Here is a 9,985-nt window from a genome sequence, read left to right on the forward strand (position 1 = left end):
GTGTCAAACGAAGATCATTTACGTTCTAAAAAAAACTTTGAATTATTATTCAATTAAGTCAGAGTCAAACTCGCGGTGAGCAAGACACTGAACGCGTTCAGTTAGAGGAGCCTCTCCCTTACAGCGTGAGAAACTGGGATAAGCTAACTTCCTTGGTCATACCAGCTTGCTCATAGTGCAGGTCCCACTTGTATATTGTATTTGGCCGAAGAAGCATCGGACAGGTTGGATTTCTTACCTTCTTGGGACGCAAGTAGTCAATCATGCTATCTTTACCTTGAAACCAAGTTGGTATGGAAGAACTGTTGCGCCGCGGGAAATCCTTCTCTATACAAGTTCTCGGACGAGGTTTTTGAACAGAACTTCGATAGGCGAGAGGTGTAAGCACCGCGAGGTGTGAAGTGATCTCGTACTAAACGGTCCTTGTAAGCAGCACTAGAGAGGGGATAGAGACTCGAGACTTCAAACTAATGTCCTTCTTCCTCTGAGCCAGGTTCCATTTTCAACAAGATGTATCAAGACTTACTACAACCGAATTAAAGACCCAACAGAGTCAATCCAACCCCTAAACTTTACGTTTTGACTCTTCTTCTTCCTCTTCTATCTTGGGAGCCAAATAGAAGCAGATATAACTCATTTCAGCAAAGTCTGAATTCAAAAAATTTGGTCTGTGGAAACAAAATATACATAATATAATAATATTTTTTACAATTATACTATGATATTATAAAATATAATTATTTTTTAAATTATTTAACCAATAAATCAAAATAATAAAATAATAATTTAAAATTCTATTTTTTAGATTTTATATTTTAAAAAGATTAAATAATCTTTTCATTATCAATACAATCATTATATATATCACTAAATAATTATTTAAAGATTACAAAATCTTTATGATGTTCATAATAAAAAAAATTCTTTCAAATAATGCATGATATAGTAAGCTATCAAAGTGCAAACCACCAATTAATTGTAGTGAATCTAAAACATAACTGCTCCACAACATTTTGTTCCTCATCTTATAGCATTTTTAATAAAAAGACTGATGAGTGGATTTTTGACGGTTAAGAATTTCACAAATGAATTTTCGTCGAAGTATAGTCTCTAAACCAACAAGGAATCCTTTCATACAAAAATTTGTTTGTCACAAGTACAAACCCCTAATAATCCTAATAACCGAAGCATTTAAACCGTAGGTCGTCTCTCAAAGGCATTGCAGGGTAGTGTTTTTGTTATTGGCCATGGACATGTATATTTTGGGGTTTTGAATAGGAAACAAGAAATGTAAATTGCAAAGGAAATCAAATGACAAAAAGGTCTTGGCAAGGTTTGGTGGTCAAGGATCTCTATCCTTATTACTAACCACAATATGACAATTACAAGGATCAATCTCACTAAGTCATCCTCTAACAAGTAAAGGAAAGTCAAATGAGCTATATCAATCCAAGTCCATAGGTCCTAGCTATCCACGAATTGAATTAATGAGAGCTAGAGTCAATGGCTACCAACTATCAATCACTTGGACATTGGTAACTCAAGAATTCCTAAGTTATCTTCCCAAGCCAAGAGCATAAAATTCTACTCTAACATCCTCTCAAGCATTTTGACAAACACTTGGAGGGTATAAAAGGAAAGCATAGTAAATTGACAACAAGAATAGAATCTAACAACAATTATTGCAAAGAATTGACAACAACAATAAAAAAGGAACACAATTATTATGAATTACCTCAAATTGAATTGAAAGAAAATGGAAGGAACAAGAGTAGATCTACAACAAAGCATAGGAACAAAATAAAAGAAATTACAACAAAGGAATAGAAGAAAAACATGTAACAACAAAGAATTGAGAGGTAGAAGTAGATGAAAGCATGAATTAAAACCTAGATCTAAGATTATTGACCTAAACCTAATCCTAATTCTGGAGAGAAGTGAGAGCTTCTCTCTCTACAACTAACTAATCCTAATCCTAATGTGTGCAGTGAATGAATGAGCAAAAGATGAATGATCCATTCCCCTTCAATCCTTGGTCCTTTAAGCATTTTAGCGCCAAAGTTGGTTACAAACTGGCCCCACAGCTCCCCTGAATTCACTGGGCATGTTTTCACTTAAAAATCACGTGCCAGGACCGACGCGTACGCGTACAGCACGCATGCGTGTCCCTGAGGTTTTTTTGCAATCCAGCGTGCGCGTATACTGCGCGTGCGCGTGGATGGGCGCATCCAAATCTTTGACTTTTTCCAAGTGTTCTCCACTCTGCATGCTTTCCTCTTCATTCTTTTGATCCATTCCTAGCCTTTTCAATCTGAAATCACTAACAAATATATCAAGGCATCTAGTGGAATCAAAGAAAGATAAAAAATCATCAAATTAAGGATCTAAAAGCTTGTTTTCACATTTAAGCACAAAATGAGGGAGAATCACAAAACCATGCCATTTTAAATTCTTATTTCTAAATTTATAAAATCAATTCTCACGGGAGACTGGAGAGTGGAGAGGCGAGAATGTGAGAGAGTTAGAGATGCAGAGGCAGAGCGGCAGAGACGACCGAGTGGCGAGAGGCGAGTGGCGAGACTGCGAGAGGCGATGACGGAGAAACGAGCCAGGCAGCCAGCGACGAGTCAACGAAGCAAGCGAGCAGGGCAGATAAGGAGACACGAGACAACAAACCAGCGACAAGCCAGCAACGTCGACGATTCCACGACAGTAACGCGGACTGCGGACAAATCAGGAGGTGCCGAGGTGGGCGGCGAGCTGTGCAGTTAGCTAGTTACTCGAGGCCGCGAGGGGGACAACTGGAGAAGAAGGGTTACGTGAAGGGGAGAAAGATAGCAGAGACAAAAATTGAGATAGGGGAGAAGGAAAAGGTTATGACTTAGGGATTTCAATTTTGATGGTGGAGTCAAAATTATTATGGGAGTCGGGGCAACTAATTTTTTTACTGAGAAGTACTCAGTAATTTTTCAAATTATATAACTGGAAGCTATGAATCCATCCGTCCAGCAATCTTGTATTCAACCACAACTGGAAGCTCATTCGAAAGACTGATGGTAACCTGGTTAGACAATGGTGCTGCCTTTGTGAAAGAGTACATGCACCGCAATGCAAATGTCAAGGACATAGGCTCATTCATCTCTATAGTAGTGGCTTCTTTAGGCTGCAATATCAACCAAATACAATGCAAAACCATCAATCAGTATGTATTTCAAATTATAAGAGAACTAAATTGTACAAACAATAAAGTTATGATTAAAAAAGAACAAATAAATCTCCGTTACCTTTTCCATAGAAGAGTTATGCCTGCAGACAATGTTTGTAGTTCCAACATCACCTTTTGTGGAAAACTTTACACCTTCCCTAATAATAGAAATGACAACTACAATATTCATCACACACTGAACAAATTGGATCAGCTAAACTATTAACTTCCAAAAGAGAACCATAAAACCCCCAAAAATTTAGAGCAAAGCAAATTACTAGTTTCACCAATACTGCAAATCCTAGCAAACTCAGTAGACGGTATTCTAATAATGGCATGGTACTCTGCCTCAGGAATTCCAAGGTGCTCACTATCGATATCCATGAACTTCATCTCAAAATTAGAAATTTTATCTTGTGCTTCAGAACATAAACAAAAAAAAAATGAATAGTCAGATTACAAATCTTTTCAATATCCAAAACTTCATAATTCAGATCTTGAATCAAAATGTAATATTAACAGATGCACTACCAGAAACAGATTCCAATACATGAACAAAACACAGCTGTACACTATCTTGCTTAAAATTAAACACCAAAGCATAATTCCTGCATATAAATTTTTACAATCCTAGAAATCCAATCACCAAACACTAAATTTTGTAGCAATTCATTAACAACTGAACTCATATCAACTACAGAATCAAGATCATGCCCCTTGTAGAATACTAAACTTTCAAACACACAAAAAACAATTTAATAGGTCTTCCCTTTCCAGTACAATTTTCTAGCAAGAAATAGTCCTAAGCGTCAATAAAAAGGTTAACGAATTAAAATAACACCATATCAAAATTAGCAACTAACGATCAAATAGAAATAGGAAAATGAGCCATGCAGATAATAAAACCCTATAAATAATCAGACAAAATTAAAATGAAAATCGAAATCAAGATTTCTTGGGAAAATGAATAGTACTTGGGCTCTCGAATATGAAAGTGATGGTGTCGTTGCCGTCATCGCCCTTGACAGCGATGATGTCATCATTTCTGGCGCACCGTAGCATCTTGGCCATGTTGAGATTCATTCCCATCGAGATGTTGTGGTCGCACCGTAGTGCTCAAACCCTTTGGACCACAGTAGAAGCACCACGAGAGCAACGCGGCTCAAGTCCATGGCCTGGAGTGAGAACCCAGCGGCGGAGCAATCAAAGTTCGCATCATTCACGAGCTCCCTGATTGCTTCTAGAACCTTCTCTAGCAAAGAACCTTGCACCAAACGGAGTTTTAGCATCTTGAAAATGGGACTGTTGGAGGTTTTCTTGCTTTCTTGCTTTAAGATTTTTTATTATGGAAAATTCTATTTGTACAACAAAATTCAGCCTTTGGTTGGCCTTTAATATTATTTAATTATTTTTTAATTAAAACATATTCCTATTTTTTAGATACACATTGGTAATTAAGTTTAATTTAAATTTTAAAAACTAAAATTTTTCTAATTTCCTACCACTTCATAGTTAGTTATTATTTCCTTCTTTTACGTTCCGTCTCTCTCTGTAACACGATTTTCTTTTTATCTCATTCTCTAGTGCAAAATTGCTTCTTTTACGTTCCTTATTTATGTTATATTACTTAGTAGTTGTAAAGACTAGGTTCATTGGTTCAAATGAATGAGTTTTAGATGTGTGCAGGAATCAATTTAAAAGATGGGATATTATTTTGGATGTGTTGTAAGTCAATCTGGTTAGCATTTGAAAAAATTTTTACCTACTGTAACCAAGTGTAATTTATGCACAATGAATGAACAATTAGCAAGTTGGACACACTATACAAACAAGCAAAAACACTGTATAATAACTAATTACATTGTATAAATTACTTACTTGATTAGTAGTCGTGGTAATAACTCCACCTTAAGAATTTGAAGACGATGCTTCAAATTTATTCCTATTACACAACCCGAAATTTATAATATTACTGATACAAAATTATACGTTTACACAACCCAAATCACAAACTTGCACACCAAATAACTAATAGTCAAAAAAAATTACCAATAAAAACAAATTAATCATCAACATAAGTATGAGAATAGAACAACCAAGCAGCAGTACAAATCACATAATATTCCCTTGCAGACAACTAAAATTCACATAAACACATCCAAAACAAAGTGAAGAATGTAAACACTTCCAAAATATAGAAATTGCGCATGCAAAAATAATTTAACATTGCAATATATATGAGAATCTTTTCAGAACATTTTCATCGATTTTTAATTACAAAAAAATAATATACAGAATAATAAGAAAAGCAATGGAGTCAGAGAATGTACAAAGAAAAACTCTATCAATAGAGACCCATCCAAACCTTAGGTATGTTTTCCGCGTGGACGAACAGCGACGCTGATGCGGACAAACGGCGACGAAGAGGAGGACGGCGGCGACGAAGATGAGCGCCGAGGAAGAGGAAGGCAGCGTTGTGGATGAGCGCCATGGAGGAGGAAGGCAGTGTCGAGGATGAGCACTGAGGAGGAAGGTGGCTGATGACATGTCACCATGTCATATTTTTCTATGCTTTTTCCTTATGTTTTCAATAGGTTTTATGCACTTTCTTGAGCCATAAGCAAGCCAATTGGGTAGATTTCCATGTTTCCTTTGATTCAATCAACCATGTATGAATTAATGCAATTTCATGAGATTTTATGCTATAATTGTCATATATTATGAAAGAATAACAAACTCATGATTTTGAGCAAAGCTTTGATGTGTTTGGTTGATTGATGATAGGTGAAAAGATTTTTGAAGAAGGTTGAAGAAAGAAGGAATGACTAGGAGCAAGAGAGAACAAAAAGCTTGAGCAAAAGTTTGCCTCAAACTTTTGCTCAAACTTTTTGGCAAACGTTGGCATCACAAAACCAACACCCTGGAGGAGAAAAGCTTGTGCCAACGTTTGCCTCAAACTTTTTGGCAAACGTTGGCGCCACACCAACACACCCAGGGGAGAAAAAGCTTGCGCCAACGTTTGCCTCAAGCTTTTTGGCAAACGTTGGCGCCACAAGGCATACAAGGGGTATACTTCTAACAAGAATAACTCGAGCTACAGAGCTCCAAATGAGGTGATTCAAAAAGCAATGGAAAGTAGGAATCAAGAGCTTTCCAGGCATATATGGCACTGCATGGTGGACACTAAAATTGAGGGTGAAAATTGCCCCGAAATGTGTATAAACGAACATGGTGGCAACTTGCAGTGAGGCCAACTGACCTCTGCACCTTCGACGGAGTATAACTCGAGCTGTGGAACTCCAAATGATGCGCTTCCAACGGCATTGGAAAGTAGACATCCAGTGCTTTCCAACAATATATAATAGTATGGGGTGGACAATACGTTTGAGCCTCCAAAACTGGCGTTTTCGACCACGTTTGAGGCAAACTTTACCTCAAACGTTGGGCACCAAAGCCAGCGACCCTGTCCTCTTCAAAGGAGCATAACTTGAGTTGTAGATGTCCAATTGAGGTGATTCCAATTGGGTTAGAAAGCTGACATTCAGAGCTTTCCAACCATATATGCACTAGGGGGCCAACGTTTGAGCAAAAGTTTGACCCCAAACTTTGGCTCAAACATTGGTAGCAGCAAGAATGGGCCAGCTGGTGTAAAAAGTTTGAGTAAAAGTTTGCCTCAATCTTTTACTCAAACTTTTACTCAAGCTTTTAAGATTCACAACCCGGTTCACATTGGTTCTCTCTCCAACTCCAAGAGCAATCAACCAAGGCCTCTATCAACCCAATTCCATCAAGAGCAAGGGCCCAATTGACACCACTCAAAGGCACAAGAGATAGTTAGAATAGAAATTTCATTTTAATTGTAATTTGTTTTGAATTTCATTTTCATTTTGTAAAAATGCCTATAAATAGGTATCTGTTTCATTTTATTGGGGAGGCGAGCTCCACTAGGGAGCATTAGGAATACAGAACTCTCTCTCTTTAGTTTTTCTTTTTGTTTTAAATCTTGGGTTGAGAATTGAAGAAATTTTGTTTCAATCTCACCTTGAGAATTCTCTCTGTTTTCTTCTTCTGCAATTTTAATTTCTCCTCTACTACAAGTTCCTTTACTGCAAGTTTACAATTTAATTTACATTGAGCTTGATTTTGATCTTTGGTTCTCATTGCTTTCTGTTCTCACTGAATTCAATTTACATTCAAGCAATTCAATTCTTCTGCAAGTGTTCTGCATTTTACATTTCTGTTCATGATCTGATTTACTTTTCCTGCAAGTTAAATTTTCTCTAAGCTTTGATCTATTGCTCTCTTCAATTTCCAGCACCCACTCCCCTTTACATTTAATGAAATTTCACTTTTCTTACAATTTAAGATTCTTGCAATTTACATTTCTTGCTCTTAAAGTTACTTGCCAATTTACATTCTGCAACTTTAAATTCATTGTCCTTTACTTCCTGTTGGTTACAATTTCACTCAATTCACATAAATGTTAGCTTGACTAAACTAAGCATCCACTAAAGTTGCTTGATCCATCAATCCCTGTGGGATCGACCTCACTCACGTGAGTTTTATTACTTGATGCGACCCGGTGCACTTGCCGGTGAGTTTTGTGTCGGATCGTTTTCCGCACATCAAGTTTTTGGCGCCGTTGCCAGGGATTGATTTAGATCAACAATGATTAAGTGGGTGAGAAGTCTAGATCAAGCATTTTCTTTATTTTTCTTTTCTGTTTTAGATTGAAACCAAGGTGTTTGAGTTTTTGCCTCACTAAGAAATTCTCATCTCTGATATGAGTAAGTTCAATTTTCATTGATGTTTGCAAAATACAAATGGAGTTCAACTCATCACTTGGTCAAACAAAATTTTATGGGATATCACCCACCATCACCAATCTCTAATGGTGGCTGGGAATATCACCAAGAGAATACACATTCTGAGCACTCCAATTCATGGAGATTTGCTTCAGAGACACAAGATGAGCAAGAAAATCATATGGGATATCTTCCTCCACCACAAAATGATGCAAGTCATGATTCTAATGGTGGCTGGGGGGAGCAAAACCAGAAAACATTTGAGAACCCATATTTCACTTATCAAGAGCCATCTTCACTTGAACGTACCTCCAATTCACTTATGCAAAATTGTCCAACCTCACCTTCCAGTTTTTCATCTGAAAATTTTTCATCACCGGACTTTGGCTCCACACAAAATTCTTGCCAAAGCTCACCACCCATACAAATTTCAATGAACCAAGGCCTCTCAAAGCTTGAGATCATGTTTGAAAAATATGAAAGAGAGGCACAAAAATCCTGGAAAAGGCAAGAAGCTCTTCCCAAAAATATGAATAGAGATTTAGAGAAAATAAGGAGGAGCTTAGAACCACTGAGCAAGAAAAATGAAGGCCAATTGATGGATATGAAGGAGAAAGTGGAAGAGCAAGATAAGGAGGCCACTGCATCAAGTGAACTTTCAATGAAGAATGAGGTGGTTGAAAATGAAACTGCACTTGAGATGACAAGAGCACATGGCAACTCACAACTCTCACAAACCTCCCTGGACCAAAACGCCTCAACACTTGAATCTGTGATTGAAAAATATGAAGAGGAGATGAAGAAATGTTGGGAAGATCAACAAACCTCCTCAATGAAAAAGCTATTAAGTCAAATGTTGGGTGCAAGGGAGGAAGTGAAAGAGCAAGAAAGTGAGAAAGACAACCAAAGAATTCCAAACTCAAGTGAAGCAGAGAAGTACATGAAGGAGGAATCCACAGAACCACCATTGCAAGAGACTCTTGATGAAGACAAAACTCCAATAATCACACAGCAACTAAGTCGTAAATTCAAGGAAGTGAAGGCAATTAACAAAAGCACCAAGAAGAGGATTGTGACCAAGCTACAAAAGACAATATTCATGAAGAAAAGAAGGTCAACTCCAAACAATCCTCCCCCTGATCTAGCAAGCAAGCTCAATCAAGCCATTAACAAAAGAAAGCTTGCTGAGGAGAGACCAAGACAGGGGGTAATAGCTGAATCTTCTCCTCCCTTGAGGTCATTCCTCTTAACAAACTGGAAGAAGAGGAAGAAAGTAAAGAACAACATGCCAACAGTAGGTAACGTTTCTCTTCTATGCTTTGTCTTCTTTCTATGCTTTGTTTAAATTCAATAAATTGGCATATGGTTACATTCTAAGTTTGGTGTTGCCCTGCAACAAACTGTTTTCCATCTTCATGGATGATTGCATAAATTTTACATGAAAGTGACACACCAAGATTCTAAGTTTGGTGTGCCACCTATTTTTCTATGCAAATCATTCAGCAACACCACTTGTCTGCATAACCATAATGTCTTTGCAGTGTTAATTTTCTTTTGGTTTGGTATTTTGTTATTCTGTTTACTTTAGTTAATTCTTTGTTTTTAATGCTTTCATTTTAGTTTGCTTATTTACTGTGTTTATTAATACATTACCAAGAGAGCTTTATTCATGATAGATTCGTGGCTTGGTGATTGTATTTAACATATAACAGTTTCTTTTGTCTAGATTTATTTCAAATAAATTGACATGTGGTTGCATTCTAAGTTTGGTGTTGCTATGCAACAAAATTTGGTTCTAATCTTTACAAGATACTTGCATCAATTCCAAGTGAAAGTGTCACACCAAGTTTGGTATGTGGTGCATGAAATTGTGATGTCCAGGCTCGAACTATTCCTGGCATGTGAGCAATTTGGTACGCGTAATCGTGATTACACATTCATAATTTGTCACAACTTCGATACAACTAACCAGCAA

At 37.1% G+C, this 9,985-nt stretch overlaps 1 pseudogene; it reads right to left on the bottom strand.

Moving 5' to 3' along the window:
- Positions 1–565: 565 nt before the first annotated feature.
- LOC112740416 (proliferating cell nuclear antigen-like) lies at positions 566–4,494 on the bottom strand (annotated as a pseudogene).
- Between the last annotated feature and the right edge of the window lie 5,491 nt (positions 4,495–9,985).

This window comes from Arachis hypogaea, chromosome 14, assembly GCF_003086295.3.
Source record: "Arachis hypogaea cultivar Tifrunner chromosome 14, arahy.Tifrunner.gnm2.J5K5, whole genome shotgun sequence".
Taxonomy (NCBI): Eukaryota; Viridiplantae; Streptophyta; class Magnoliopsida; order Fabales; family Fabaceae; genus Arachis; species Arachis hypogaea.